Below are 27,191 nucleotides of genomic sequence, written 5' to 3' on the forward strand. Positions count from 1 at the left end.
AGTTACTTTGGGGGCTGGGGGCCAAATCACCTGGGTGTGATGGGGTAAGTATTATTTTCTATCTTGAAGAAAAATGTGTGATGTTTATACTGTCTCAGAACAAATAGGCCTGTGACTGATGGATAGTTTACCATTCATGTAGCTGGTTTCATGTACTTTTGACAGCTCAATCAGGATTCCAACAGTTATAAAAAATGATTTTCTTCTTGGAAGTTGCAGGAGGGAAGTATGTACCCCTCGCCCCCGCCCTGCACCCACTCGCGCTATACTTCTGAGTGAGGAAAGATGGGATGTTCAGGGCAGCATGGGGAGTGGGAAGAGGCCCGTGGGTACCCCTGAGCCTTCCTGGGTTGGACAGGGGGTGTCTCACTTCTCAAGGGCTGCCTTGGGACTCTTTGGCTGAACTGAGGCCTGGAGGGCCATTCAGGAAGGTCCATGAGCCCTCACTGTCCCTAGGACTGGGATGGGGAGGGGACTGTGGACACGAGGAAGTGGAGATAAGCCCACGAGAAACCGAGGAGAGTCAGACCCAGACAAAGACTGGCCTTGAGGCCGTGTGGAAGATATGGATTGCGTGTGGATCCACCTGGATCCAACCTATGACCAAGCCCCTGTCTCAGCTGACCTACTTCCCGGCAAGAAGGGGACCATGAGGATGGAGAGAAGGGTTGTGGTCTCCCAGCCTTCAAGCTGTGGTCTCCCGGCTTTCAAGTGGTGGCAGCAAAAATGACAGCGGCCAAAGCAGGAAGATGGAAGGTAGGAGGTCGTATTTTGCCATGTGCCCATGCCCAGGACCTTTGGGTTTGGGTTCATCCCCTTTAAAAGTATTTCAAAATAGAGAAGTCTAGTTGGCACCGAAGATCAGTTAGAGGCTGATGAGATAGTGAAGCTGGAAGCACAGGATGGTCTCAGCCAGGTTTGGAGGTTTTGCCCACACTGGGGCAGGTGACAGGTCTGAGAGCCCCTCAGAGCTAGCACTGCCCACTTACCTGGCACAGACCTGCCACCAGACATGTCATCAAGCCTCTAGCCTATGACTTTGGTAGGATTAGTGGGATATTCAAGGTGACTTTCACGGAGGCAGCCTTAATATGTGACTCAGCCCCAAGTCCACACGGCTCCTCCTGAAGAGTAAGGCTCTGTCCATACTTTTTTCTGCATCAACCCCAACCTGAGCAGTTTCTGGAGTCAGGCCACCTGGGTTCAATCCTTTCCCTTCCACTTACTGGCTACGTGACCTTGGACAAGCTGCTTCTCCTCTCTGTGCCCACTTCCTTCATTTGCAAAATGGACACAATTGGCCCGTTCCCAGAGGCTTGCTGAGAGGAGTCCATGAAATAACCTCCTGTATCTGTTTAGGACAGTGCTTGGCACATTGCAAACACCCACTAAGTCATTATTACTTCTCCACCTCCCTCTTTTTCTAATTACTATTCTATTAATATCAACCATGAGCTAGGCATAATTTAACATGAATTTACCTTATTAATTAATTAATTAATTAATTAATTAATTAATTAATTAATTAATTTTTTGGCCATGCCGCGTGGCTTGCAGGATCTTAGTTCTCCAACCAGGGATCAAACCTGGGCCATGGCAGTGAGAGTGCCGAGTCCTAACCACTGGACCTCCAGGGGATTCCACCTTTTTTTAAATTTAAAGTTAAATTTTTTTTTTACATAAATTTACTTTAAAATGTATGTCAAGCACTATAGTAGGCGTTGAGGATAAAGTAGCGGGTGCCTATCATGATATTATGCAGCATTTATTGAGCACCTACTCTATGCCGAAGCTCTACTAATTACTCAACATGCATGACCTCATTCACGAAGGTCCTGGCCTTCATGAAGCTAACAGTTGAAAAGTTTTTTTTGTATTATATCTCATGACGTCCTCACAAGAAATCCATGATGCAGATGTGGCTCCAGTTCTACAGAGGAGGAAATTGAGACTGAGAAAGTTCAAGCAGATTGGAGATAATGGGACTTAGATTCAAACCCAGCTCTGTAGCCCAAAGTCCATGCTATTTCCACCACACCACGCCTACATTGCCAAATACGGACAAATTAATTGCCATGCCTATAGAAGGATGGGTCTCATATCCAGGGTATGTGCTCCTGTGTGTCTGGACACCCGAGCCTGGATGTATCTCTTTGAATGGATACCTTATATTAATAAGTGTAGAGGATGTGTGTAGCTGTATTTCTGCAACTTATGCCTGAAGGGAGACTTTTTATGTAACTTTGTGGAGTTGTGCGGCTAAGTGCAGCTGTGGTCTGGTGAAGGGTCAGTGTAACTATGTGAGCGGGGGGTGTAAGGGTGTCTGCTTAGATGCCTGTTGGTCTGTGTGGCTATGGTGTGCTCAGATTGTCAGTGGGTTGTATTGGGGTGAAGGGCTCTCCAGACTCTCCCCTTAAAGGAAAGGAGAGAGGTGCTGGGAGCCAGGAGGGGGTGGCCTGCTGGATAGACCCTCCTGGGTGGGGACAACCGCTGGGCCTGGGCCTTGCCTGCTGGCTCCAGTGCCTGGTGCTGGGCTTTAGGCTGAAAGCTGGAGATGCTCATTTCCCCTTAAACACCGCAGATGAAGGTCCCGCAGTGGGCACGGGCGGGAGGGCGCCGTGTCGCTCACGTTACAAATCAATTCATTACCGGCACTTGCAGTCGCCTCCGATCTTCAAGGATCGGGGGTTTGATGAAGAGGTTTCATTTCAAGAAATAAACCTTTTAAATTAACCAAGAGATGAGGGAAATTTCTTTATTTAAAAAATGCTCAGGCCCTGCTGGCTTTGTTTTCTCTCTCTTATTAGCATTGTTATTAATAATCCCACCCTTTCTCTCCTGGGGATGGTTCACCCTGTTGGGGAGGTAGAGCGAGCCACTCGGACTTGGGGGCAGACCCCTGGCCCCAGGCACCTCTGGCCAGGCCTGTCTGCTCCACCAGGTCTCCCAGGTCCAACAGTGGGGACCCACCCAGGCTCCTATGCTCCAGACAGACTCTCAGACAGGTGGCCACGAACATGCTGTGTGACCTTGGGCAAGTCACTTGATCTGTCTGTCCTCAACAGCAAGATGAACATAGAATCACCAGTTTCTACAACTGGACCTTAAAGATAGGAGTTTAATCTTTGCATGTTATCAATGAGAAACCAGGCTCAGAGAAGGCAAGTGAGTTATCTAAGGTCACACAGAATCTTCATAGCAGAGATGATTTTGACACCTACCTAATTTCTGGTCTAGTTTCTACTTGGAAACAAGCATTTGGATTTGTGGTCTATAAGTTACAAAGCACCTTGATACACATGATCTCACCGGATGTGTACTAAAAACTTAGCTGTATATTTCATCCCTCTTTTACAGTGAGGGAAATGAGGTGCTCTGGGAATGCACCAGCCAGAGTTTTGACAGGAAACTTATGACATACCCTATTGGGTCATTTGAGAAGAGTTTCATAAAACAACTATTTACAAAGGTATGGACAGGGATTGGGAAAAGTACAGGTAATGGTGCAGTATCCTGGGGCTGGTAACAGTGGGAAGCCATGACTAACCCAGGTCTAAAAGGAACAAAGATGGAGATGGAGAAATGTGACCAGAATCAGGAGAGCTGAGTGGATAGGTGGGGAGAGATATGGCCTCAGGTGAGGAGATGCAGCCAACCCGCAGCAAGCTGGGCGTGAGGGAGCCAAGGAAGGAAATACCCCAACTCCCCTCTCCTCTCCTTCTAGTCAAACCCAAGGGGGCCAGTGGATGCAGACTGTGCAGGCCAGGCTCCTGGGCACAGAGCAGGGTGGAGGAGTGGGCAAAGGATCTAGAGGGCAGACAGCCAGGGGGATAGCAACTTGCCAGTAAATGGCAGAGAGAGGATGTGACCTCAGAACTCCTGAGCCTAAGGGTCTCCTAAGTCCAAAGCCATAGTCTTTTCTGTCACCTCGCTTGGTCCCAGTGATACCTGACCCTGCCTCATGGAGCTCTGCACAACTCAAATGTAATGCTGGGTCTGGAGGTGTAGCCTAGTATGAGGGACGGCTGTCCCTCCTGATGGCCACTCCAGGAGGGACCAAATGCTGGCATCGAGCAATGACAGCTAACAGTATCTCACTTCCCAGAGAGCAGGTTTGCATCAGAACAGGGACTTCCGGAAACCCAAGGCTTTCACCCAGCCAAGTAGCCCGTGGGGTGTCCCTGGGCTCCTTTCACAGGCCCACCCTGCCGACAAAGGTCAGCCCTAAAAGTCTGCACACCACAGAGCTAGCACACGGATCAGATTGAGCAGATGCCATCCCCCTTCACACAGACAGAGAAAAGTGGGGCCCATAGAGGACACCACCCACTGCTTCCTTTGGGGTTCACTCCCCACTTGATGTAGGATGGGTTAGAGGATCCCAGAGAAACCCAGATTAGAGCCTCTTTTTCCTTGCCATCACCCCTCCCAAGGAAGACTAGGCTGACAGATTAAGGTCATGGGGAAACTTGAGCGACAGTGGCACCCAGAAGGGTGTAGAGCTCAGTTCTGGAGGATCCAGGGCCTGGGGACACCAGGGAATCTGAGGTTCTACAACCAGGAAGAAGGAGGGGATGGAAGTTATCAGAGGCGGGGCACAACCAGGCTGTTTAAACTCTATTTTCCAGGTCCCATCCCAACTGGTATTTACAGAGTCATTTCTTAGGGGGGCGGGGTCTGTCTTCCTCTTTAAAACAAGGCTGCCCAAGGCCAGGACTATGTTTTTCATCATCAGACGAGGGGTCTCCGGAAGTGGAGCTTAGCTCATCCTCTGTGTGGCCTCCTAAGCTCAGCCCAGGGCTCTGATCTCAGGTGGGAGCGTCAGCTCAGCAGACCTCCCCATCGAAGGACTGCAAACCCCAAGGCTCCCTTCCCAGGTGCTCTCCCAGTCTGCCCCCCGCTGCAGAATGGGGGAAGGAGGGAGAGGAGGAGAAAAAGGCCTTCCCAGCCTAGGCACAGACCTGCCCAGGTGTGTGGGGGACCAGTTCACCATCTCATTAACGTGGAATTGTTTTTAGGTTAATAATCTTGCGTTAATTTCCCCTTAAAATATTGTCTTTGACCGTTAAATGCTCACACTGTTATAAAAAGAACGTAATAAATGATCTTGAAGCAAATTCTCCTGCCAAATGTCATAATTTATTTGCATAATTAGCTCTTAATTTTAATTCAATATGCAAATCCACGCTTCCTTTTCATTGCAGCCGCCTGTTTCCCAGCCGGGCGGCCATGAATTTACTGTGACACTCTCTCCACGGCTGTCAGAGGCTGGGGTGGGGAGGCAGGTGCCTTCTGGGGCTGGTGCCTGGAGGAGGGGTTCAGACACACAGACTCAGATGGACAGGCCCACAGGCCCCTGCTACTTGCATGCAGGCTCCCAAGATGGACCGGTGTGGACAGTGGAACACCAACATGCAGACTGGCAAGTGCAGAGACCCACCAACACTTTTCTCAGGCAGAGACCCAGAGGTGAAGGCGCAGGAGCCCAGACTTATGAGCTGAGACATTAAGAAACCCATGGACACTCTAGGCATACTACACAGGCAGAAACATATGAACAGTGACTCCCATGAAGGCCCACGGCCCCCTGGACCCAGACATATGTGCTGACACTCAGAGACATGGGCACATCCAGATATACCTACAGATGTGGATGAACTCAGAGACCCAGCCTGCGAGCAGAGGAGCGTGGGCACAGAGAGCACTCACGATGGAGAGGTCCCTGGGCCTAGATACAGATGTGCAGAGCCACGCTTGCCAAGACACCCAGAGCTGGGAGACCACATCTATGCACGCATACATATAACAAGACACACCACCCCAGACAGGAACTGGACAACCCTACAGAAAAGCCAGGATGCTATGTGGACCCCCCGATGCAGGTAGGACTTGGCCTTCTGGTCTCCATAGTAAGCATTTTGAGGCCTTGTAGGGCTTGTGGGAGGAGCACTGAGCTTAGAGTCAAGGGACCAAGTTCCAGTACCAGCACCACCTCTCACTTGTTGGGAGACCTTGAGCAAATATATCATCTTTTTTTAATTAAAATTTTTTTCATCTTTTTTTTAAATAAGAGCTTTATCGAGATATAATTCATCTATTTAAATTGAACAGGTCATGGTTTTTAGTATATTCACAGGGCTGTGCAACTATCATCATAAGATGTTTTAGAACATTTGGATTATACCCCCCAAACCCTATACCCACTAGCAGTCAGTCCTCTTTTCCCCCCATACCCTCTCTTCCTCCAACACCCCTACCCCACCCCCCCAGCTCTAAACAACCCCTAATCTATTTTCTTTCTGCATATATTTGCTTATTCTGGACATTTCCTATAAAAGGAATCATACAATGCATGGCTTTTGGGGACTGGCTTCTTTCACTTAACATAATGTTTTCAGTATTCATTCATGTCATATCATAAATCCGTACTTCATTTCTTTTTATGGACAAATATTCCATTGTATGGATGTAGTACCACATTTATTTATGCATTCATCAGTTGGAAATTTGGATCATTTCTACTTTTTGGCTGTTATGAATAATACTACTATGAACATTCTTGTATAAGTTTTTGTGTGGACCTATGTTTTCATCTCTCTTGAGTTTATTCCTAGGAGTGGCACTTCATTGTCTTAGAGTTTGATTTTCCCATCTATAAAATGAGAGGGTTCACTCTAATGGAATCTCGAAGGCTTATCGTGTTGCACTTGTTTATGATTAACATGGCATCTTCCAGCTGAGATTATGGTTTTCTCACACAGCCAGACACACATAGCAGCTCAGATACATATACTCACACACACGCACGTGTGCACGCACACACACACACACACACAATCACCAACACGGCCACCCAGACACTTAGCCACAAAGGCACAGGTGCACCCAAATTGACCTAGACCCCCGCAGGAACCTATCCCTGAGTTCAGGGCCTAGAGAATAAGATAGAAATGCAATTGGAGAGACTGTGAGAGCCACAGGGAGGGCCTTTCATGGTGAAAGGAGGTTAAGTCTGAAATTTGGGAGGAAGGAGGTCAGCCAAGAAGATGGAGAAAAAAGGCAGAACGAGAGGGTGAAGTGTTAGAGATGGGGAGTTGGGGTCAGGATCTGGTCTAAACACCAGGACACTTGGGTCCCATTTCCCCAGCTGTTTCTGCCTTACCCCGTTGACTAGGTTCCCCTTTGTTTCCCTGCTCCCTCACCCTAGAGGAAAACTGACCCCTCCCCACCCTCCAGCCACCCCCCCACCTTCTACAAGCTAAGGAGACAAAAGGGATCCTTTTCCAGGATAATTAAGCCTCAAAGACAGCAGCTCCTCCCAGGAAACTGATCAGGTTTGCCCTGAGAGAGCCCTTTAGTGTGGGAGGGGAGGAGAATGGAGACGGAGAGACAGAGACATGCCTAGGAGACAAGAAAGTGAACTCAGACTCAGAAAGTGAACTCTTAGGAGAGGGGTTTATGAGGTTAGGGGGCTGATTAGCTGTAGACCCTAATACACGGCCTCTCCATGATCACAGAAATCCTGGGTGTAGATTCTGAGCGTGTGTGTGTGTGTGCACGCGCATGCACGCGCACACACCGTTATTATGGATGTGTGTTGATGTTGTTGCTGTGTACCAGTGTGTGAATGTGTGTCTGTCTCCAGCCCTCATGGGCCCCAAACTCCCACCCATGCCCCCCTGCAGAAGACTCACTGTGCGGCCTCAGCGGAGTTTCTAACCTGGAGTGATCGCTTTCCTGATTTGCCACTTTAGTACTCTTGTTAATGAATTTTTAATCTTCTTAATGACATTAAACACGGAAAGTAATTAAGGAAAACAAGTTTGAAACTGCTGACTTCAACCCTTTATTCACAACTATTTAATGTAGAATTAATTTGATTTTGCCCATTATTCAAATGAATGCGCTACCTTCTCCTCGGCCCCAGGCCCGTCCCCTTGCCCCGTCCCTGCATGCCCGGAGACACCCTGCGGCGATCACCCAGTTATCATCTGACCCGAGTGGGCGATGGTTTCTGTGTGACACATCTGTGCCGGGAACCCGGAGGTGAGGACTGAGCAAATTCCTGGAGGGTGAGGGGCAAAGAGTGACCTCTCTAGGTAGGGAGAACTGAAGACACTCAGGAGGGCTCAAGGAAGACAGAGGGGGACCTGAAGAGATGATGCTAGAATGGCGAGGACTCCCCTCCATCTCAGATTTCCAACCCTACATGCTCAATCATCAGCCCCCAGGAGCTTGGTGACCTATGCACGTAAATGCTTGGATGTTGGGGGACCTTCACATTCACAGGTATTTGGTATTAGAATATTTAAATCTGTTGACCTCAAGAGAGTCGGGTGTTTGGAGGCTCCGAGGATGAGGTCCCAAGAGTTCCAATTTCCAGCCATTTTTCAGATTTTCATTTTCAAAATTTTAGAGAAAGAAGCTCCTCCCCCTAAACCGTAGGCCTGAAGCCACTATTTGGACAGATGAGGCCAAAATGGGCAAGTAATAGCTGTTTGAAACTGGGCTTAAAACTGATCCAGGTCTTAGGAACAGAAACCATGCTCCAGGGCAGAGCCAGCCAGTCCCTGAGCCTGAATGGGTTTGGCCTTTATCTTCCAGAAGGGGTTTTTAACCGGCCTCTGAGCCCTGGGTGAGAAGGAAGAAAGGGTCCAAAGGATCCCTGGGAGTGCCCAGGTCCTGGGCCTCCGTGTCCTCACAGTGGGGGGAAGCTGGGAGAAGAGAACAGCTGCAGCCCATCTCCCCCAGCCTCTTGACTCCTGCCCCAAAAGGCCCCCTGACTTGAGCCTTGGGCCCCAGATCTTGTTCTGTGTGAGTGTATATTATACCTGTGTGAGGGCAAAGACAGGAGGGGTGGGGTAGATATGACCCTAGAAGGCAACAGAGGAGAGTGGGGAAACCTCAGCACATGGCCTCAGGCAGATGTGACCTAAATCCTGGCTCTGCACTTCCGCTTGACTTTGGGCAAGCCCTGACCTCTCCCTTCCTCCACTCTGAAGTGGGGAGACAGATCCCTACCTCGAGGAGTTGTTAGGAAGAATAAGTGGGAATCACAGGTGCAATCCCAGCACAGTGCCCAGCATACAGTGTGATTCTCCATCAATTCCTGGCCCATTCCCCGCCCCCACCGGCCCCACCTGTTGGGAAAAAGGAGACTCCAAGAATGCGCCAGAGAAGGAAAACTGAGGGCTTCTGGGGCTAGAGACCAAAAGAAGGTCTCAGGAAGCCATGGATTTGCCTAGATGTGCTGAGAGTGGGGAGGGAAGCCAGCACTGGAGAGCTTCCTCTCTCTAATCCCTTGAATATCCCCAGAAATATTCCTTGGAGTCACTCCCCTGAATTCTATTCCCAGGAGGGGTTTTCTCTCTTCTTCCCTCCCACTTACCCCTTCCTCTTGTCTCTTTTCTCCAAACAAGCCTCCCCCAAGTGACTTCACTCATCTCAGCTCCTGGAAGAAAACCAGCCCTAACCTTGTGCACACCTCCCCGCCCGACTCTGCACTGAGCCATGACTGGGCCTGAGCTGATGCAGTCTCTCTCGCCTCTTCCTTCCATTCCAGGGACTTTATGGGCTGAGACGCTGCCAGCTTGCTCACTTCTCCCTCTCTCCCGCTCCTCTCTCCATCATCCTCCAGGTCTCTTGCCCCTCTTTCTTTCCTCCCCTGCCACGGCCGGCCTTGCTCTGCTCTGTGTTTGTCTCCCCCATCCCCTCACAGCCTCTCTCTTTCTTGAGAGACCATGGATTCTAGAACATTACACCTACCACTGTCCAGCACACACTCTCAGGAAAGGAGAACTGGCAGAGGGCACTGGAAGGACCCCACCTTGAGGGTGCCCCAGGATGGGGACAGTCCTTGAACCCAGCTGTTCAGCTCCAGGAAGCCCAGAGCTGGCGTGACCTGGGTCTCCTGTCTCACAATTACTCTGCCCACTTCCCCTCCTTGCTGACATCCTGGGAAGGGCCAGGCGGGTTCTGAAGAAGAGGACCTGATCCCTCCCACACGCACTCACCACCCCAACTCTCTCACTCATAAAACCTTCTCACAAAGACTGACACTATCATACACACACACACGTACTCACATACTGGACAAACTCGCATCTCACACACAGAAACAAGTATGCATGGGCACAGACACACACAGATGCAGGCGCACACTCACAGACACACGCAGCGCCCCCCCCCAACTCACACAGATGCATACACGCACATACATACACACGCGGAGATCCCACAGGCGCCCAAAAGCACAGGGCAATGATTAATGTCCCCTCAAAAAAAGAAATTATATCGAATAAATTAAACTACTGTGGCAGCAAATTGAAAAATAAGGATGTAAATGAGGTTTGAATACTTAATATCGAAGACAAGGGGGGAAGGAGAAGGGATGGCTGGGTCCCCTGAGAGGGGAGAGGAGGGTTCCTCCTGCCCCCTAGTTAGACTCCAGCTCCTGTCCAGAGACCTGAAAGCGGGGGACTGGGGTAGCATGGGGGCTTCAGTCGGCACAGGGGACCCTCTCCCTAGTGGCCGTTGCAGAGAAGGTCCCAGACCTCTAAAAAGGCTCAGGGAGGGGGGATAGGGAGGAGGTGGGGTGACCACCCGGTAGCACCTCAGAACTCACCCATGACAGGCCCCAGCGTACAAATGGACACGTGCTTTCTGGTCCAACACATACTCCTTTGAAGGCCTGTCCTGCCTTACCTGAGCCCATTACTCTCCTCCCTGAGACCCTCACCCACCCCAAGATACCCAAATGCATCTGATCACATATGCCTCGCTCAGCCCTCCACAACTGAGCCCCAAAGCTGCGTACGTTCTCAGAACTCACCTGCCTCCTCACCACCCAAGATATCCTAACCCGCCCCCCACCCTGCCCACACCACAGACATTCCGCCCACTCACCCACCGAGGCCCCAGTACTTGCCTGGCACAGTCCTACCCACTACACATACTCCAAACACACACCTGCACACACATACGTGTGCACACACACAAATTCTTTCCTTGGAGCACATCATGACATACCGCTGTCACACACACACTACCTACAAATCGACACACACACACACACACACACACACAGCAGGCGGGTTCCATCCAGCCCCCCCACCTCTGCTTCTCTCTGCCTCCATCTCTGGTGCTGTCTGTTTCCCTCACTCTTCCTGCCAACTTCTTTTTCCCGGTCGCCTTTGTCTCGGACACCCCAATATTTCCCTGCCCCCCTCCTTCCCCTCGGTGGCCGGCCCTGGGCTGCTTCCCCCACCCCCACCCCTTCCCCTCCTCCGCTTCTCTCGCTGTCGTCTCTGTTCATATATATTTAGTATTTATTTACAAGGCTGGGTTTTTTCCCTGGGCGGGAAGCCAGCCGTGCACAGAAATCCTTAAGATGCTATAAAGCTGGTGAGGTATAAAATGGAAAGTGGTTAGTGCGCTGTTTGGAGATATCTCACCGGCGGCCGGGGGCCCGCGCCGCCCAGCCGCCCGCTGTAAATCTCCCGGAGTTTAGCGCGCTTGTTTTTATCTGGCCGGGAGGGGAGGGACGCACGCCGGGAGGGGCGGGGGCCGGCGGGGTAGGCGCCCCCCAGCACGGGGACCCTTCTGGATAGGCTGTCACTCCCTTCTCAAACGAAGGAGGGGTGAAGGGAGGGCTGGGAAGACCCCCCTTTTGGGAAACAGAGGCTCTTCAGCTGTGCCTCTTCTGAACTTAGCCTTGTCCGCAAGGGGGATCCAAAAAAGGAGTGAAAACCCACAGCCCAGAGGTCCCCTACCAGTGCCTGAGATGGGACAGGGACTTTACAGTGCTCCCCACCCATCTGTGAACCTCTTGCCCTGGAGTCGGCTTAATCTACCCCGAGCCCCAAAGGGCTGGAGGGATGGAGAGGGAGTCGATGACCCTGGCAGGGAGGTCACTCAAGGAGGTGAAGAGTTTAGCGCAGGGAACCACGGTTCTGTCACTGATAAGCTCGGTGATCTCACAAGTTATTTCAAGCCCTGAGCCCCAGTTTCCTCTTCCTCAATGGAATCATAATAGTTCCTACTCCTAGGGCCCACGGGAAGACTGAATGAGTCAGTGAAGGTGAAGGATTTCGCACAGTGCCTGGTACTTAGTAGGTGCTCAGTAAATGCTGAGAGTGTGTCCATCTGCCCCGCACTTTGTTCATCCACGTGTCTAGTTAGTTGCTCATTTTCTCATTTATTTCGTTGACTATTCATGACATCCATCCCCCCACATATTCAGCAGCTTTAATCTGTGGGGTTCTGGGCTCTGTAGTGCAGAATTCTGCAGAAGGCAACAGACCTCCCAGGGGAGCTCCAGTCTGGATAGGGCAGTAAGGTCTAAACCAAAAGGATAAAAGAGCCATTTCCGGGGCTTCCCTGGTGGCGCAGTGGTTAAGACTCCGCCTGCCAATGCAGGGGATACGGGTTCGAGCCCTGTCTGGGAAGATCCCACATGCTGTGGAGCAACACAGCCCATGCACCACAACTACTGAGCCTGCGCTCTAGAGCCTGCGAGCCACAACTGCTGAAGCCCGTGTGCCACAACTACTGAAGCCTCCGCGCCTAGAGCCCGTGCTCCACAACCAGAGAAGCCACTGCAATGAGAAGCCCGCGCACCACAACGAAGAGTAGTCCCCACTCTCAGCAACTAGAGAAAACCCGTGTGTAGCAGTGAAGACCCAATGCAGCCAAAAATTAAATAAATGAATTTAAAAAAAAAAAGAAAAAAAGAGCCATTTCTGGATTATGTAGCATTTCAGGGTCACTTGGAGAAAAGGGCTCACCCCACACATCAGTGTGCCCATCCCTGTCCGCAGCCACTGACGGAGCCCTTTGAGTTCCTGTGGCATGAGAGTCACAGGAGGAGTGAAGGAGCAAGTGGACTGTGAACCCCCAGAGGGTAGCTCTCATCCCCCACTCATCCCCCGCAACCCAGCAGAGCCCGGAGCCCAGCTCTCAGGAGCTGTCAGTAAGTGCCCTTTGATTGATGAGTTGGGAAGGCTGAACTCCGCCACACTCCCCTCTCGCTCTGGAGCAATGACACACCTGTCATACAGCCTGCACACGCATGTCCCAGCTCACCTGGACACATGTCAGGAGGGTTGGGAGTAATGACCGGGAACTCTTAGGTGGTCACCGTCCAGAACAGGAGGCTCAGAAGAGCCAAGTCTGTGTCACACAGCCACGTCCTAGCTAGTTTTGCTGTATTGGTTCATTTGTTCACTCATTCATTCATTTATTCAACAAGTGTTGACTGAGTCCCCTCACCTAGACGTGAGGAGGACACATATGAATGTTACTTAGTCCTGGCTCTCAAGAAGTTTATAGTCCAGGAGAGCTGTTGGGCAGACATACTAGTAATAATAGTATCAGGAAAGCTATGATAGGAGCCAGGATAGCCGTAGGGAGAACTAGAAGGTTCACAGGGAAGAGAAAGCACTTCTGGTCATCATGGGGAATAATCATTAAAAAAAGTAATAAGAACAATAATAACAGCTAGCAGGCACCTTGCTAAGCATTTTACAGGGACTATTCAAAATAGATTTACTTGAATCCAGTCTTGCAAAGGATTAGAATACTGATGGGCAGAGATGAGCTGGGGTATTGGAGGGTGATGCCATTCCAGAAGGAGAGCATCACAGGCAGAGGAAGAGCATGAACCAGTGCACAGAGGTGGGAGATCACTAGGTGGGGAATGTGCAGGGTAACCACTGAGAGTCCAAATATGAGTGTGAAGGAAAGTAATGGGAAGGTTTGGAGAAGGAGTAGGTAGGGGCCAGATCACAAAGGGCCGTGAACATCAGAGTAAGGAGTTTGTACTTTATTTAGTAGGCAATGGGGAGCCATTGAAGGTTTTTGAGCAGGGGAGTGACATGATCAGAGCTGGGCTTTAGAAAAGTTAATCTGGCAGTAGTGTGTAGAACAATGAGATGCAGAACTTGAAGGCAGACAGCCCCATTCGGAGGAAGATGCCTCACCTGGTGCATGGTAGGTGCTCCATAACAGTTTATTGGTTGAATGGAAGAGATCCAGGAGAGCTGTGATAAGGGTCTTCCTGGGGCTAGTGGTGATGGTGAGCCAATATGGGTGCAAAAGATATCAGGAAGTATCTCTGAATTTGTAAGCTGATTGAAGATAGAGATGAGGATGGGGGAGGAGCTAGAGACTCCAAAGTTCCTGTGAGGGTCAATGGGGTGTGTGCGTGACTCCTAACAAAAAAGGGAGTCACAAGTTGTTGTTGACTTTAGGAGAGATGTATGCGTTTTAGGAGAGACATATGCTTTTCAACATATTAGCCCCACGCTGCCTGGATTGTGGGCTTGGATCTCAAGAGAAGATTGGAATTAGAGGTCAATGTTTCCATCACTTGCAGGGGGTCGATGAGATATCCTGAGACAGTGTAGGAGGGAGTGGAGGGCTGGAATTTGAGTTTTACACTGTAGCCATATTTGGGGGAGGATGTAGAAAGCAAAAGAGACAGAGAAGGTATGTTAGAGACATGGGAGAAGCAGGAGAATGTGATGTGTAAGGGGGTGGAGAGATGAGTGAGTTTCCCAGAGTGAGCAGTATTCCAGGGGTTCTTATGGGGCAGGGCCTGGGAATCAGCAGTGGGGTCTGTTGGTCAGGACATTGGACAAGAGGCCATGGGCAACCTTGTGGGGAGAAGCGTTGGTGGAGTGCAGGCTGGAGGATGTTCCTGGGTGCAGGGGATACTTCACGGCATGGCATTCAGGGACACTTTATCATCTATCCACTGGGCAGACCAAGCTCCCAGACTTGAGGTTTCCCCAGAGGCTGTCTTTTGTCCTGCGTGGAGCAACTGCCAATCTGGCCTGGAGAGGAAAGTGGGGCTTGGACTGCTCCCTGACTCAGGATCCCCGAGACCCTCAGGTCTCAGCACACTCGAGGGTTGTTGGGTTCATGCTATTTATTTGGCTGCAAACCTACACCACTGTGCTCTTCTCTCTGATACAGGTGAGCCCCTTGTCCAGTCGTCCCCTGGGCAGGCCTGGCCATCCTCCTCCTTTGCCATTGGAGATCGCCCTGGTCCATGGCCTGCTACCTCTGTCCTGGGCCATACCCCAAGCACTTGAGCTGGGGATGCCCAGGTCCCCCAGGAGCCCCAGGACTGTGGGGTACAGGAAGTGGCTGGGGCTCGGTAAAGCAGAGGGGCAGGACTCAGAACCTTGCTTTCCATTTAGGAAGAGCAAGGCATGGGAGGTGGTGTGGACCCCCACCCTCCCGGAGGGGACCTGCAGTCCTAAATGCCCCTGCGCCTTCTCCATATTGTGGGAAAAGCTGCCGCATCCATCACTGTCAGGCGCCGAGTTTGAATAAATTTGAATGCACTGAGCCGTGGGCTGCAGTTTCTATAATATCACTTTCCAGTTTGAATATTTCACTTACTTTTTTTTTTTTTGAATTTCTTTTCATCCAACAGTTTCTCCTTTTCATCTACCCCCATTGCAGCCTGGATCTGGATATAGAGGGAAGGCAGTGCCTTGAGGGAGTCTGAGATAGGAAGAGGTCAGGCCTTTGCCAGCTTTGATACCTCTGTCCTCCCACCTTCCACCCCCCCACCCAGCACATGTGCTCCCTGGACCCGGAGCTCCAACTCCCCTCGAGTGTGATGGGGAAAGGGCAGCCGGAGAATGAGTCACCCTCACACTCCCACCCTTCTGCATCGGCAGACCGAGTGCACCAGGGCCCTGCTTCTTCCCTACGGGGGTCCCCCCAACCAGTCCCTCACCTACTGACCCTCCATCAGACACAACACACATGCGTGCACACACACCATCTGATATATTAATATATACCTAGATGTCAATGGCAGATTGCGATTTCCCCCTAGGAAGCTTGCTCCTAAGTCCCTCCAGCCACTGTCCTGCCTTCCCCTATAAATAAGAACCTCGCAATTCTGGATCCCCTCCCCCCTCCCCCATCTCCCTGTATCTCTTCACTCCCCATTCATCAGTGTGGTGCCAATAGCCATGCCTTCTAGATGCAGGCTGCTGGGAGGGAGAAAGGACTAGAGTTCCGGCAATGCACTCCAGAGAACCACCCTCAGTTCCTGGCCACAGGCCCCTTGACTTTCTAGGCTGTGGTTGGCGCCATCTCCACTCCTCATCAAGAGCTCAGGGACCAGGGAGAACTGAGGTGCAAGCAGAGAGAGACCATCCAGGAACAAAACGAGTCAGGGTTGCATGCAAAGTTAGGTCCAGAGAGAGACGAGGGGTGAGCAGGTTGAGAAGGGTATTCAGGGACCCCTGAGTCTGTATCTCTCCATAGGGGTTCTGACCACACTGCCCCTTGGACCATCCATAAGGCACCCTCACCACAAGGACAATCTCTAGAGGGCAGTGACCATCCAGGAGGCTCATAGCGATGCTGCCCATCAGTGAGGACTCTCTGCCACATGGGGCACACTAACTGGCCGGAGGGAGCATTGAGTACCCCAGCCATCTAAAAAGGACTCACAATGACCATATGTGGATCCCTGACCCTCCAAGGGGTCACCAGCCATCCAGGCCGCATCCCACGGAGACATATTCATAGGGCAGCTTTTCCTCCTCGCTGCCAGAAACAGCACTTACTTTGGATATTAATCATCCCCCAGCAACGCCTACATCTACCATGCGGTAGGTATGTAGGTAGGTAGGTACTGGGGGGAGATAGGCGAGCGGAAGCAGGAGGCAGAAAGCCTCGGTGAATCTGTGACTTTTGAAGGCGACGTACAGCTCCCCACTGTGTGCCTGGTCCCGTGTATTCAAAGTTAGTGGAAAAAGCAGGAGACAAGGAAGAAATGGTCAGAGTTTGGGGAGCTCATGGTGTGGTTCAGGAGATGAAGGTGCCATCAAGGGCAATATTTATTTCTACTTTACATTTTGCCATGTTCAAAGAGGGGTTGGGTGGATTTAGGACACACACACACACACATACACACACACACATACCACACAAAAACAGTTAAAAAGAGATAGGGAGCCATTTAAAGGCAGGAGAAAGATAAATGGACTGGAGATCCAGTCAGAGCGAGCGTCTGCAGTTCGCAAGGCCATCACAGGATGGGGGCTCATGCGGTAACTGTCCACCTCTCAGGGAGCTCAGTCACTGTGGGTCAGGTAGTCAGGGGAGGCTTTCTGGAGGAGGCGAAACCAGTCTGGGGACTTGACAGGTGGCGCAAGTCCTAAGCAGGAAGAACAAACAGGAGCAGCGTTCCAGGTGCGGGATTGGAGTAAGGAAAATCAGACAAATGGAGCTGAGCCTGGCAAATGCTGCAGTGGGAGTGGTGAATCTGAGGTATGGGTAGCAGGTGGGAGAGATACAGCATGTCCAGGGGACAGTGAAGAGATGAGAGTCCCCGTGGACCATTGATGGAGAGGTGGGAGCACTTAGGAGATACCCCAGACTAGCCTGGCCTCACCCCAGTATTTCCTAATTCTGATATAGGCCTTCAACACCCTCATCCTGCAAACCCCCCTTCTCCCTATGAGGTCAAACTCAGCATCCCAGCAAAGACAGACCTCACCGGGGGAGGAGGAGCCGTAGAAAATAGCCCCCTTCCCCACCCCCAGGAGGAGGCACCTGACCCTGTGAGGGGGGGGGGCCAGCCTCCCCTCCCCGCAGTGTGCCCCGGCTGGGCCTGCAGTGGGAGGGAGCGTGGTGTGAAGGGAGAGCCTCTCCTGCCACACCATGACAGATGATTGACTCGAAACAATATCTAAGGCGATCAGGATAAAGTGCTGGCCATTTCAAGGCTCAGCAGAATTCAGATTCTAATTAGACTTCTCACCACATTCCAAATAAAAATGGTTCCCCTGGTATCCTCTTTGCCTATCAGGTGTCTCTCCCTGATCGCTGGAACAAAATGCATAAAGAAAGTGATTAAAGCCATAACAAAGGCATAAAATTGGAATTATCGCTGCCACCACATCTGGGAGTATGGAGTGTCACCACACCGCCCCCTCCTCCTCAAACCCTCTCACACAGAGAAGTGCTGTCCCACCTCAGCCCCTGGCTGGGCACCCTGCAATGACAGCCATCAGTTGGGTGAGGAGGTGGGGGGAATAGTGGAACTGGGCGGGGGGGTCTGAAGAGCCAGGGACTGGGGATTAGGAGACAAGTAAAGTGGGTGAATGAGGGGCCCAAGGCCTGGGGAAGAAGGGGGTGAGTTGACCAAGGAGTGAGGAGGGTTGGCTCAGACAATGGTTGCCGTCTCTAGGGTCTAGAGATTTACTAGTGGGAGGGGTCTTGGGACTCTTGCCTTGATGACCTCACCACCCTCAGGACTTACAGGCTCATGTGCAAACACAGGCACTCCTCGTGTGTCCATCCCTGTTGGGAGACTGCCCTCGCCAACCCGTCAACAGACCACAACTCCCCCAGCTGACCCACCACTGGCGCCACTGAACCCAGTGTTGGCTTTCAGTCCCCTTTCCCAGCCTACCTCCAACAGGGGGCACCCGCCTACAGAGAGTACTAAGGCCCCAGTGGTCCCCAGCATGTGTGTGCACAGCCAGCACGCAATCCGGGGGACCTTAGTCCCCTACGCCGCACATTTGCACACATGCACACAAGCGCGTGCACACGCACCATGCCTATAATAATAGCCTCACACACTGCACAGCACCCTGGGAATACAGCAAAGGCCACCCGTCTCAGTGGGGTGCCCTGGCCAGAGGGGTGTCTCAGGCCTCTCCAGCTGCTGCGTCCCCGTCTGCCTCTCACAGCCAGCCCGCTAGCCTGGACCGGGCAGCCTTGCTCCCTGTGCGGTGCGGGTAGGCGGGCGGGAGGTCCGGAGGAGGGTGAAGGAGTGGGAGCGGGGCTCTGAGCAGGGACGATATAAAATTAAAAGGTAAAAAGCAGGAACGCAAATGGAGGGTGCTTTCAGCTTTCACATTATTAATGACTCTTCAAAAAATCGGCGAGTTTTCCAATCTTCTCTGAGAAGCGCTTGAAGGAGCTCACAGATGAAACTGACCTTCAAAATGTTCTTTGGTCTTTAGTTAAGAAATTCGCTCGCCATTATGGCATCATTAGGGAAACAAGGATAAAATTACTCCATGGTTAATGACCTATAGTATCTCCCCACCAAAATTTGTTTCAGATCTAATAAAACTGTGCTTAACACACTCGGATGAGTTATGAGGACTGTTCTGCAGGGTATTAAAATGTGGAAAATAGATTTTCCGAAGCTGGGGGGACTGGACTTTTTGAATCAGATAGCAGAATGGAATTTTCTGGGCAATAAATTCTTCCATGTCTCAATTTCATCTCGCACTCTCTCTCTCCTGCCTGCCTCTGCCCCTCTCTCTCCCTCACTCTCTCTCTCTCCCTCTCTCTCTCCCTCTCTCTGTCTCTCATCTTTTCCTAAAATACTGAAGCAACATAGAAAGCTTTAGAATTTGAAGCCTACATAAACTTTGAGAAAAGCCGAGTGACAAAGGCCATCTGTGTATGACAGTGGGGACCTGTGTGTTTGTGCACACGTATATCTGTAGGTCCTGGCCGCCTCACAAGAATGGAAGCAACTCCCTCCATCAACGCACCCAAGTGCTTCTGGACACACGCAAGGCAGGAGGGACACCCTCCATCTCTCTACTGCCAACCAAGCTGGCAGATCTCACCCTCTATGCCAAAATCACAGGGCACCCCATGCCAATGACTCTTCCTAGGACCCCCACCCCGACTCAGGGCCTCGACACACACCAATGCCAGGTGTCAGCCTGTAAGAACACAGTCCACCCCAAGCTTCACGGTGATGGGAGGGGGCGCTGAACCGGCCTTGGGAAGGGTCAGAGCTGCCCTGTTGTGCACACGTGTGCACATCAGCACATGCTAGCGCTCTTCACGAGGCACAACCAGATGCCCTAGCCAGCCAGGCTGCCGGCAGAGGCCTGAGCCCCAGCACTGGCCGAAGGTTTTCGGGGGCCGGATACTGCCACGGAGAGAGGTGGATGGCGAGGTAATGGCATTTTGCTCTCTTTAAACTTTAATCTTTCCTATTAATTCCCTGCAACTGGAGAATGTGTGAGAGTTAATGTTCCGTGAACGTGTTTCGCACTCGGCAGTCTCTTCGAGCTAATTACCTTCAGGTGCTAAATGGAGGGAAATTGCAATCCATTTGGATGTGAAAAAATTTCGCCTTCCCGTCCCCTGTGAGACATCCTTTTTCCTGAGTGCTGCAGAAAGAATGCTCTCTGGGTGGGAGTTTTTTCCTAATGTTTTTTTTCTTCAGCCCTCTCCCCCGCCCCCTTTCTCCAAGAGTCTGCGATCTGCAGGATGACGGTGGTTGGAGACAGGAGGAGGCCTGAGCCTCGGCACAAGGTCCAAGTCTGGAGTGGAGGCCAGGTGGGAAAGGACTTACATGCAGGGGAGACACCCGGGCTGAGAATCCGGCCCCCGCCCCTTGGAGGCCCTGGAGTGGAAGTGTATTTACACGCTTAATAACATGCTTATTACCAGTGTTTCTCAGCTGCTAGGTTTTGAATACAGATATAATAGAATTTTACAAGCCACATAAAAGCTGTCCTTCTCTTGGACCCTGAACTGGGGTATCTGGTAGGGCAGAGGACAGAGAATGGAGATGAGGAGGGGGCTCAAGGAGGGAGGGGATGAAAATGGGCCACAGAATTAGATGGGGAGGAAAGAAGAATGGGGTGGGAAAGAGATGGGCTTCTGGATGGGGCTACATGAGGGTGAGAATGGGGAGAGATGGGTCAGGACCTCTGGCTCTATCCCAGAGGGTAACTGGAGCGCTGAGGATGAAGGTATGAAGGCCAGGAGAGTCTGTTCTTGAAGCCCGTTAGGTCTCAGTGGAGCACACCCACCTTAGGGAAGCACCCATCCCTCCAGCCCCATCCTTAATCTCTGATCTTGAACCTGAACCTCAACAAAGCCTCACAGAAAGAGACATCTAATTCCACCACTTCCCCCTGCACTGGGTCCAACCCACTAGCCTTTTCAAACCCTATTTCTTAACCTGGGTTGAATCGGGGAGCTGCCCAGATATACTATTTTCTTCTCCCATCCAACAGGGAACAGTCTGGTTTGTTTGTTTGTTTATTTATTTATTTAGGCTGCATTGGGTCTTTGTTGCTGCGCACGGGCTTCTCATTGTGGTGGTTTCTCTGGGCTCTAGGCGCCCAGGCTTCAGTAATTGCAGCACGCGGGCTCAGTAGTTGCGGTACGCGGGCCTTAGAGCATGTGGGCTTCATAGTTGTGGCAGGCGGGCTCAGTAGTTGTGGTGCACGGGCTTAGTTGCTCCGCGGCATGTGGGATCTTCCTGGACCAGTGCTTGAACCCGTGTCCCCTGCATTGGCAGGCGGATTCTTAACCACTGTGCCACTAGGGAAGTCCCGGGAACAGTCTGGTTTAAAAACACAAGACAAGGGCTCCCACAGTAAGCAGCACTCTGTTTGAAAGAGGACTAGGGTCCCCATGATGGCCCTGGGTTTCACCCTCCCCTCTGAGTTATTTCTCTGACTTCATCTGTGCCCTACTTGTGAGGGGACATTCATTCTTTCTGACACTGAAGAGCCTCCTTTGGGAGAATATATTAGGAAAATATTGAAGTGGCTTGGGTTTACTTGTTAAAACTTTAAAACTATATTTCAAATATATTTTTAAAAAATCCATGTACCTATCACATAGTTCTAACAACTATCAGCACATAGCTGGTCTTATTTCTTCTATAACCACTACCCTTTCCCCCAGGATTATTTGAAAACAAATCACAGACATCAAATCAGTTCACCCATAAATATTTCAATATGCATTTCTAAAAGTTAAGGACTCTTTTAATATAACCACAATACTATTATCTCACCTAAATAAAAATTAACTATAATCCCTTACTCTCATCAAGTATCCATTCAGTGTTCAAATTTACCTGAATCGGGTTTTAGTCAAGGTCCATGCACTGTGTGTGGTTGATATGGCTCTTAAGTTTCTTTTATTCCATAAGTTGCACTTTCTTTCCTTTTTTTTTCCTAGAAATTTATTTATTGAAGAAACTGTGGGCCATTTATGCTATGAAATTTCCTTCATTCTGAATTTTGCTGATAGCACCCTTATGATATCATTTAACATGTTTCTCTGTCCCTTAAATTGGTAGATTCTAGAGCTGCTTGAGTTCAGGTTTGATTTTTTGGCAAGAATATTTTACAGGTGGCGTGAACTTCCTATCACATCACATCAGGGCCACATAATTTCTCATCATTTTTCCTTTTATGACATTAAGATTAATCAGTGGGTTCAGGAACTGTCAGCCAGATCTATCCATTATAAAGTTCCCCTTCAGCTTTTTCCCTTCTATCAGCTTTTCACTTAATGATTTTAACAGCCATTTACTATCATTGACTGATCCATTATTTCATTAGGAATTGTATTTGTTTTAAAATTGTTTCTTTTCTTCAGCTTTTTATTTTGAAAAATTTTAAACCTATAGAGAAGTTCACTGTTGCAATGAACACTCATATACCCTGACATAGATTAACAATTTGTACCTATTTCCCAGATTTGGTTTATCTCTCCCTTTCTCTTTCTGAAACACTTGTGTGTTCCTTGCTGACATAAATGACACTTCACCCCTAAATACTTCAGCATTCATCTCTTAAGAAAAAGAACATTCATCTGTACTGCACAGTGGCATGATCACTTTCAGGAAATTTAATATTTGCTTAAAATATGAGTCCATATTCAAAACTCCTTGATTGTCCCAATAATGTCCCTCATAGCTACCCTTCTCTCCATCCCAATCCAAGATCTTCTACTGCATTTAGTTATTTTGTCTTTTTAGTCTCCTTTATACTGGAATAATTCTCAAACTTTTTTTGTCCTTCATGCATTTGGTAGTTTTGGAAAGTCTGGGCAGCAGAATGTACCTCAATTTGGATCTGATTGTTTCCTTATGATTAAATTCAGGCTAAACATTTTGGGGCAGGAATACCACACAGGTGATGTATCTTTCTCAGTGCATCACATCAGGAGGCACATAATATCAGTTTCTCCCATTATTGGTGATGATAAGTTTGATCATTTTAAAGGTTGCATTATCCAAATTTCTCCATTTTAAATGTACTCTTTGCCCTCCATGAATAATACATTATGGGGGAGCAGGATTTGAGATTGTGTGAATATCCTGTTCTTTAAGCATCTTTTATCCAGTGGCTTTAGCATACATTGATGATCTTCCCTGAATCAGTTATGACTACAGTGGTTACAAAATGGTGAATTTTGTAATTCTATAATTCCTTCTATCTTTATTAGTTGGCACTTTTCCATAGTGGCATTTATTTTTAATGAGGGAGGCTATAGGAAGTCTTGGTAAGAATGGGGATGCTATGCTGGACAGGACCAGGCATGAGTGTAGACTCTGGAGATGCCACACCCACAGAAGCAGTGCCACTAACCAAGCAGCCTGAGTATACCTGTGGCCCGAGGTACACCTTCCCACAGGGCCAGGTATCCCTATGGTCTATAGGGACCTCACTCTATACAACTAGATACAGCAAGGTTTCCTGGAAAACTGCCTGCAAGATCAGATATACCTATGATCTCTGAGAATATCACCCTCAGAAACAGGTAAACCCATAGTACATGGAGAATACAGGTAGAATGCAGGATATGTACACCAAAAGTCTACAAGTAACATCACTTCACAGGCTCAAGTATAGCCAGTATCTTCAGAGAACCCCACCCTCTAGATGCAGCTCCAGAACGCACAATAACTCATTATGGCTTCTTGCCCTAATTCCCTGCTAGTTCTTTCAACACAGTTTAAATCCTGGAGCAGTTTAGTTGCCTGGCCCAATGTTATACACTTTGGTGTACCTATTGCCTCTGGTGTAATGGAAGACCAGGTTACCTGCTGGGCAGGGAAAACCCAGGTCAGAGCCTTCCAGATACCGCCCCTGGAATGAGACAAGACAGTCCTACTCAATGGATGACAGGCAGACTCAGTACTTGTTCTGGAGCGGGCCGACCTGCCACCATATTGGAGCTCTTAGGCCCATCTACCTTCTCTTTCACGCTGCCATCAATGTGACTTTGTTTGTAAGCATCCCAGTCTCTGGCCCCATCGGTTCAAATTCCCAACTCCCAAGAACAGAAATCTGATTGGCTCACTTTGAGTAAGGTATCTGACCTTGCCTCAATCAACCATGGCCAAATGTGGCTCCTGGGAATCCACTCTTATGGGCGGAAAGAGTGGTTCCCAAAGATGCTGAGCAGACACTCCAAGAGATACATGTCATAGAAACAAACTCAAAATCTCACCAAAGGATGGGCAGATTAAAAACCCTTCAGGGGCCTCCCTGGTGGCGCAAGTGGTTGAGAGTCCGCCTGCCGATGCAGGGGATACGGGTTCGTGCCCCGGTCTGGGAGGATCCCATATGCCGCGGAGCGGCTGGGCCCGTGAGCCATGGCCGCTGAGCCTGCGCGTCCGGAGCCTGCGCGTCCGGAGCCTGTGCTCCGCGACGGGGGAGGCCACAGCAGTGAGAGGCCCGCATACCGCAAAAAAAAAAAAAAAAAAAAAAAAAAAAAAAAAAAAAAATAAAAACCCTTCAGAAGAACAACTCCATCATAAAGGTCAAGACCTTTGCCCTAGGGTGTATTGATTAGAGTTGAAAGATGGGACCAAAAAGGCCACATTGCCAAGTCCCATGGACCAATCATACTGTAAAATGTCTGGAGGGACATGATACACAAGCGGAAGTATGTCCAGAAAGTGCAGTTCTGTGTGTCTGTAGATGTCTGGTCAGGATGAGGTTGGAATATCAGATACTGATCCAGTTTCAGGATTCTAGGTCTTCCAGATGGTAAGTCTCACTCACTTTCCTGACTACTTGCTTTGCTGTTACCAGCTCCACAAAAGGACCTATATCAAACCCTCCACTTTGGCCTCAAATCCTAGAGCCCCTTAGGTCCTTTCTACTCACAGAAGTGCGTCTGAGAGAAACATCAAGGGCACATTAGTGGTATTTGATATTTTTGAGCCCCATGGAGGATTCAGTTCTTCCCCAGCCTGGATTGTTACCCTTGCCCACTTAAAAAAATTTTTTTTAAAATATTTTATTTATTTATTTGGCTGTATTGGGTCTTATTTGCAGCATGCAGGATCTTTCACTGTGGCATGCGGTCTCTTCATTGCAGTGCATGGGCTTTTCTGTAGCTGTGGCATGCAGGTTTTCTCTTTCTAGTGGTGGCGTGTGGGCTCCCAGGCGCGTGGGCTCTGTAGTTTGCGGCACGTGGCCTCTCTCGTTGAGGCGCGCGAGCTCAGTACTTGTGGCGTGCAGACTTAGTTGCCCTGCAGCATGTGGGATATTAGTTCCCTGACCAGGGATAGAACCCATGTCCCCTGCACTGGAAGGCAGATTCTTTTTTTTTTTTTTTTCTGATCCTTAGAACTTCTTTTTTAAACATCTTTATTGGAGTATAATTGCTTTACAATGGTGTGTTAGTTTCTGTTTTATAACAAAGTGAATCAGCTATATGTATACATATATCCCCATATCCCCTCCTCTTGTGCCTCCCTCTGACCCTCCCTATCCCACCCCTCTAGGTGGTCACAAAGCACTGAGCTGATCTCCCTGTGCTATGCAGCTGCTTCCCACTAGCTATCTGTTTTACATTTGGTAGTGTATATATGTCAGTGCTACTCTCTCACTTCGTCCCAGCTTACCCTTCCCCCTCCCCATCTCCTCAAGTCCATTCTCTACGTCTGCATCTTTATTCCTGTCCTGCCCCTAGGTTCATCAGAACCATTTTTTTTAAGATTCCATATATATGTGTTAGCATATGGTATTTGTCTTTCTCTTTCTGACTTACTTCACTCTGTATGACAGACTCTAGGTTCATCTGCCTCACTACAAATAACTCAATTTTGTTTCTTTTTATGGCTCAGTAATATTCTATTGTATATATGTTGGAAGGCAGATTCTTTACCACTGGACCACCAGGGAAGTCCCACCCCTGCCCACTCTTGGGGAATTTTGGTTAGTGTTTTTTCTCTCAACCCTAGACTTCGCAAAATCCAAATATTAAAACTTTACAATAAACATATACCTACATCATGCAACAATTATAAGCTGTACCCAGGAAACACAGCATGTTTTTCCCCCGCAGTACCCTGTCACGGTGTACCTTCCCCAGCCCAGACAGGTGCAAGCCAACGCAAATGCAGTCAGAGCTGGAAGCTCCCCACCGACGACAGAGAAGCCTGCCTAGGCTGGACTCAAGCTGCCCAGCCTGCTGATAAGTAAATCTCCTTGTTGAATTGTTCCTTCTCTCAGTAAGTAATGTCCCATTTTATCCCCATTAATGCTTTTGTTCTTAAATTTTTGTCTGTTATCAATACTGCTAGCCCAGCTTCCTTTTGGTTAGTATTTACCTAGCATATCTTGTTCTATATCTCCATTTTCAATCTTTCTGTAACTTTATGTTTTAGGCAAGTCTTTTGTGAAAACCCTATACCTGAAATTTTTTTAAAATCCACATTGAAAGTCTTTTTTAATGGGCAAATTTGATATGTCTACCTTTATTGTGATTAATGCATTTGGACTTACTTCTATCATCTTACTTTGTGTTTTCTATTCTCTCTGCTTTTTCTTTGCTTTTCCTCTTTGCTTTTCCCTCCTTCATGCCTCCTATAGCATGATAAAGTTTTCTTCATTCTGTTTTTTCTTTTCTTTTCTACTGGTTTGGAAGTTAAAGGAAAGGAAATACAATTACTCTTAATTTTTAAACATTTTTATATTTTAACATTTTTTACTTAACAAAAGCTAATCTATTTTTCTGTTCTTTTAAACAATAGAAGGATCTTAGAATGCAAACCACCCTCTTCCATTTTTTCATGTTATATACTGATTAGTATTTTAGTTCCATCATATTTTAAAAATATATTTCTAAATAGTTATTATTTGGATTTACCTACATATTGACCAGTTTTTTTGCTCACTACTGCTTCTATTAGCCCAATTCTTCCTTTTGGGTTCAATTTCCTTCTCAGTGAATCTTTTAAAAATTTCTTCAGTAATGTCTGTAAATAGTAAACTCTCTTTCATTTGTATCTGAAATTGTCTTTATTTCATCCTTTCTGTGTTGAATGATAATTATCTGGGTTATAGTATTCTAAATTGACAGTTATTTTCCTTCAACTGTAATTATTTATCTTCTGGTTTCTGTTGCTC

This window comes from Mesoplodon densirostris, chromosome 1, assembly GCF_025265405.1.
Source record: "Mesoplodon densirostris isolate mMesDen1 chromosome 1, mMesDen1 primary haplotype, whole genome shotgun sequence".
In the NCBI taxonomy this organism is placed as follows: Eukaryota; Metazoa; Chordata; class Mammalia; order Artiodactyla; family Ziphiidae; genus Mesoplodon; species Mesoplodon densirostris.